Source organism: Hibiscus syriacus, unplaced genomic scaffold (genome assembly GCF_006381635.1).
Source record: "Hibiscus syriacus cultivar Baekdansim isolate YM2019G1 unplaced genomic scaffold, ASM638163v2 tig00111718_pilon, whole genome shotgun sequence".
Lineage (NCBI taxonomy): Eukaryota > Viridiplantae > Streptophyta > Magnoliopsida > Malvales > Malvaceae > Hibiscus > Hibiscus syriacus.
Window position 1 is genome coordinate 183230 of NW_024063161.1, and position 6716 is coordinate 189945.

Here is a 6716-nt window from a genome sequence, read left to right on the forward strand (position 1 = left end):
AATGTATAATATTGCAATTATAGTTTGTATTGATAAAATTGTTCACTTATTTTATAATTATAAAATTTTCACTTAAGATTTTATATTTGTTTTAATTTTAATATATATTGGTTCTGATGTGCAATAAAAATTATAAAATAAAAGGTTAATCTACTTAAAAAAATGTTGTAACATTGTTAATAGATACTAAATCCTGTAACGAAGTCTTGCCAACTTGCATTCACATTTGTGAGTTAGAAGGCACTGGCTGCTTAATGTATTTAGAACTAAAACACAATGATAAAAAAATACAAATACTAGGACAACGGACAATCAACTTACCAACAGCAATATCATTGCAATAAGTCTTGCAGAAAACACTTTCAAAGAAACCTCATTTAACAAGGAAAATAAAGTTAAGAGCGTGTAAATTGCAGTGGAGACTTCCCCAGCAACAATTGGAAAGTAACCAAATAAAACAGTGGGTTATCCGAGCATGCCATCATCGCTTGCTAGATATGCTGAAGGAGCTAACTTTCAGAGGAGTGGCAATAACCAATGGAGCTTCGGGAGAATCAGTGACTGCAAACTTGTCGTGCATGAAACGACTATCGACGATGGAGTCATCCTTAAGGACTATCTTGTAACAGTAGCAGCTCTTCAGACCCTCCTGATTATGGTAGCATTCATGAGACCCATTCTTCACTTGTTGGAAGTTCCATATTACACTGAATTTGCCTACTGTTGCAACCAGATGGCGCTCTTGCTTTCCATTCTCAGTGACCTATGCAATGTAGAAGACATGGTTAAAGAATTTGTTCATGGAACTAAGAAAATCACAAAAATAGCAGTTCTTAAATCCTGAAAATGAGCAATTGATAACATTGTTCAATTATCTATTAAGCAACAATGGAATCTTTTCACTTAGTTTCATCATCATCATCATCATCACTTTTAGATCCTAAACCAAGAAATTTCATGAAAGGCTAGTTTTCATGATTCTACAACAAACAATTCAATAAATTAATGCTAAGGAACTACATTTTCTTGGCAACGGAATAAAAAATCAAGGGATGTAAAATAACACCACTATACAAGCAATAACTCAGATTATATTCTGCCAACTAAGGTCTTAATTCCAAATTAAATGGTTAGTAGTCATATCTACAAGGTGCACTCTAATATGATGTTCATCAGCTAAAAGCACAAGCAAGTGAGAGGAAATGTATGCTTACCCACGAAAATTGAGCATTACGGAACTTGTTATTAACCCCAGCTAAATGTGAATCAAGAGGAGTCAGCTTTAACAGCCTTGGGGCTGCAATCCTATTCCCCATACGCCCACTAAAACCAGTCTTTGTCTTACCATCCTTGTCAGTGAAAAGGGTGCAGATAAGAATCAAATAGGTATCAGTTGTGCCCAATATCCACTTCCCATCAAAGGTAACATCGACATGAGTGATAGGTGAGCCAAGGCCTGGAAAAGCTGTCTTTGCCTGTCTCATAGAATTGATTGAATACAAACGAATCTTCCCATCAAGAGATCCAACAACAATAGAGCCATCACCAGTGGTGGCAAAGCACTGGAAGTTAGTCCCTCTTGAAAACTGATGCCCTTGTGCCCAATTCAAAACAGGGGTGCTGCTAGTAGCCAGATTCTGAACTATCCCATTTCGATCTCGCATATCCCACCTGCAAAGCCTGTTATCATCCAATCCTAAAAATGTGGCTCCTGAAGGGTCCAATTGCGCCCCTTTACTATCATTTGTAATATCCCTCATTGTAATATCAGTCCCATCTTTCCCAAACTTCCACTCAGTAACTATCTTCCCAGTCTCAATATCCAGTTGATGAAGCCCCGTTGTGTGAGGCTTCCCCTCAGTCATTGGACTCATCAGCAGCATATTCGTCTCAGCTTTCATAAGAAGAGCCTTCTTAGGTGTTGAATGGACCAACTTTGAAGCACTCTGCTGATTCCCACGGGCAAAGTTCACATAAACACCTTTACCGTGAACCCCGTAAGCAAAATTCTTAACAACTTGAATACCTGAATCACCAACCAAAAAACTATTATCTAATGCCCCCAAGGCCAAGCTTTGAATCCCTCCATTAGCCGCCTCCTCAAACTCCTCCCTGAGATCCTGATTTGGTCTCAGTGTGTGCAGATTGAGGACTGTTTAACGAAGCATCTTCAGCGTCTTCCCAAATGGAATCGTCGGCAGCTTCAGGCTTGGCCCACCCAATAAAATCTTTCCCGTAAACCTTGACCTTGTTAGCATCACTCGACTCAATCCCATATGTATTCTCAAACAAACACTCATTAAACTTGCTAACAAAGTTCCTATACCTTCATCACTAAAAAACTTCATAGCCCAGACACCCTTGGCCACGAAATCAACCCTACGTTGATCTCCAAAACTTTTCAACTGCATTTCCACCCCGACTTTCACTTTAATTTTGTTAATAACCTTCAAAACCCACCAAGCTTCCCCATTTTCTTCCTCCTTTTCACTCTCTTCACCATCTTCCCCTCCATTCTGATCGTTGATTTCGATGTCTTGAAAAAAGAGTAAGTGGCAAGCTTCTCGGAAGTGACCCATTTGGCTTTAGGGGTGTTACCGCCTATGTGAAGGTACAGCTTAACGGCGTTTTTATGAGATGGGTTTTGGGAATGGGCTGATCCGTATTTGAGTTTGAGGGCTTTGAGCTTAGCCTCCACTTCGTCGACAGAGGACGGCGTTTTGGGTCTCCGACCCGAGGAAGATCTTTCCGGAGTTTCGTCTTTGGAATCTTGGTAATTTTCTTCTTCGTTTTCTTCTTCATATTCCTCCTCATCTGAGTCTGAAATCAGATCCTCGCGACTGTGAGCACCTCCCATTGCTATTGAAAGAGAACTCAACTGTGAATTTAGAGAAAAAATTGGTGGGGTGTGTGTGTGACGACTGTGTGTTGGGGGGGGGGGGGTTTCAAAGGGGAAAAATGAAACCAGAAATGGTATAAGCAAAGAGCGCTGATTTCCAAATTTTGAAAATTTAGGAATCGCGGTTTTTTACTCTTTAGGTCTGTCGGCTTTTCCACGTTAGGGGAATTTTGGAAAGGAAAGGGTAAATTTTATATTTAATCATTATTTTAATTATTTAACGAGTAAACTATATAATTTATGATTGATTATTTTTGTTTATGTTTGTCTATTTTTTATTGATTTAAAAAATATAGTCATTTTTATTTTTATTTAATTAATATATGGTCACTTTCGTTTTTTTTTAATTAAGATGTGATTATCACGGGTTAATTTTCATTAACATATTAGATGAAGTGATATTTTGCTCATATATTTGATCCATGTTATTTAAATATTATCTTAATTTTGTCATTATTTTAATAAATTAAAATAAATGTAGTATTTCAATCAAATGATGTCACATGTCACTAATGCAACTTATTTGTACCACCCGAGGAGCTGTTGCAAGCTTATCTCGATTTTGATGGTGATGACTCAAGGAGTTTTGATAGCATTCGTGATCGTAGGTTTTAAGTTTGCAAGTATTGTAACACCCCAACCCGTACCCGACCCGGATATGAGTCAGAGATATTACATTGACTTTTAAAACACAACTCTTAACAAATAATAGAAAAAATATTGGAACTTATATTAAGAAAGTAAGATAATATACATATGGTAATATAAGTTTACTAAAATATTCAGAGCATACACAACTTAACCCTTTAATTACATGCCAACTTCCATTTACATAACAAAATGACCTACTGATTAAGTTGCTTCTGATCTGATGGTTGCAGGAGTAATATTGTCCAGCTGCTTAACCTTGCTCGTCTACTTTCTCGGATCCTACGTGTGAAACACTCACACGCTAAGTCATCGACTTAGTGAGGCAATATAATAATAACAATGAAATATAATGGAAATGTCAACATGAGATGAAGTATGTAGATAATATATATATTTATTCAATGCAATAACCATAATAATGTTTCATACCTGTATACTTATCAAATTAACATTCATGAGTTCAACTTATTAAGTTTACTAGCCCATGATACCATACTGAGAACCTAAGGTATGTGAGTACTATGAGGTTGTGCATTATGCTGTCACCACAGCTCGTATAAATATACCGAATTGCCGCGTAGAATTGCACCGTAGTGCCATATAATAATGTCCATAAGGACCACATATAATTCCTTAAGAATCATATACATATACTAGGGATCAAGTATGTGTCTCACAAGACTTTACACATGTTCCAAAGAATATATATATCCCGAAAGATCGCGTAGAATTTTGTCCCGAAGGACCGCGTAGACCTCTACCCTTGGCATGCCAACTATACCTATAGTTCTCATCTACATAACATGGGATTTTATATTTCACGTAGTTATATCGCATAGACATGTAAATTCTTACCTTTTCACATAGCTCATATAACTTTTCATGCATATTCATGTCACATAATGCATTTTATATGAATTCATGTCATGTCTCATAATACAGAATATGATCATGTATCAAAATATAAAATCTAGATATATCACAAGTCTAGAATTGAGTATATTTCTATAATCATGCTATGCATATGCACTCACGCACTCACCTAGATCTCCTTGTTTTTCCCTCGATCGTTATTACTTCCCAAACATTTCGAAACTGATTTAGGCTCGGTATCTACACAAATATACAATTTAAGGCAATCTATCAAAATCTAACCTTAAAATTTGATACTAAAAGCTTAAACGACTTTAAGAAATCAACATTTCTATTTTCATTTAGGGGGTATCGATACCCTCATGAAATTCTAGAATTCTCTCGTTTGAGAGGGTATCGGTACCCCTTTGAATGGGTACCGATTCCCCTAGCCCAGAAATCATTTTTGAACTCAAAAATCCCTTTATTTTCAGCTCCATACCTCATACTTCACTTCCATTAATATTCCTAACTTTCATACATATAATTAAACTCGTTTCTACTCCATAATCACTTCCTTAAACTCAGAATTCTATCATTTACATGATATTCAAGAATCATACTCAAATACCAACATGTTATAACTTTAATTCTATCACCTTATACTTCTTAATTAGCTTAACAACAAGTCAAAACCAACTTCTAATTCTTATTATGACCTTTAATCCAATATTTCATTCAATGGCTTCTAACCTTTAATCTCCCTTAACTTACAATTCTTTGAGTTTCTTCACCTCTTTTCCCTTCCATAATTTTTCTTAAGGCTTCCATAATTAAAACCATGCTTGAATTTGAAGGATTAATCAAGAGAAATTAAACTCACCTTAGCTTGGGCTCTACACGTTGAAGAAGAAAAAGAAGAAGAAAGAAGAATCAAGAGTTATCTGGAAGCTCTTGTTTCTTTCACTTGGGTATTATAATACCCATTATCTATTATTTAATTATTACCTTTGCTCAATGACCCTTTTACCTTTTAATTCTCATTCACTTAATAATTCATCCTACACCAACATCTTTTAATTAATTCCTTCACTTTTCAATTAATTTAATTTGATCACTGACATTTTAAAATCTTACACTTTAATCACTAACCCGGTATTGAGGATGTTACAAGTATATTCCATCTTGTACACTTAACACTTATTACGAGTTAGTTTTTAATTTTTATACCACTTTTATTTTTCTGCAGCATTGTTCCATTTCTATGAATACACCTGATGTTATTTCTTTTCGGCTGATAGGACAATATTTTTTGATGTCGTTAAATGATTTAACTTCTCTATGGGGTTTATGACTGATGTCGCAGACCATGATTATCTGACATCTTTACGTGAGATTTCGCAGGACTTCGATACTGATATGGCTTATAAAACACTTACAGGATTGGCAGGCGTTCAATTTGATGCACGCATTACAAAGGCGTGACACATTCACGACCCCGCTCTCCATTACATACATCGGTTCCTTGCTTATAATTATTTCGGTCTTAATGATACTACATCTTGTTTAAGTAAGGTTGAATTATTTTTCCTATGGTGTATGCAAGCCATACAAGGTAAATTTAGGATATTGGTTCGCTCAAGCCTTCGCGCGAGTTGTACGAACCAATCGACCCTTGATCATTGGACCTTATATTACACATTTAGCATCCTGTATATTTCCATCGACCTTTGACACTGTGAATTTTACTCATGCTTTTGACATGGATCCACTTGATGCTAGGTGTTTGGACTCAATGGGACTTCTCGCAGGCACTCCCGCTGCCCCCCCACATTGTATCTCCCGACACGTGTACATGAGGTGGATTGAACCACCTCCGACAGCCAGCTCCCAGCCGGATATGCAAGCTGAGATGCAAGGCGTGTCTGGTCGCCTTGACACTATTGAAACCAACCTTACCGAGGTTCTTTCTTATCTTCGCCGGGCTTGTCTCGACGTGGCTGTGGCCGCTGTCGCCACTATATTGGGGAGTATTCCTTTTCACTCTCTTTGTTTTTAAATTTGATATACGTTTTGGGACAAAACGGATTAAGTGAGGGGGAAGGATAAGCATGTCCAATTTTTTTCCTTGACTTATTTGATTGTTTGAAATTGAGTTATTCTGATATTGATGTGTTGGGATCGTTGGTTGTTATTCTTGAACTTCATTTTATACTCTTACTTTTTTGGATTGTGGCCATGTTTTGATATAATTTGATTTGCATGATGATGATTGTTATAGCTGGTGATTTTTTTTAAGTATTGATATTTCATG

The 6716-nt window shown here is 36.4% G+C and overlaps 1 pseudogene; it reads right to left on the minus strand.

Moving 5' to 3' along the window:
- Window positions 1–390: 390 nt before the first annotated feature.
- On the minus strand, window positions 391–2913 carry LOC120168292 (annotated as a pseudogene).
- Window positions 2914–6716: the final 3803 nt, after the last annotated feature.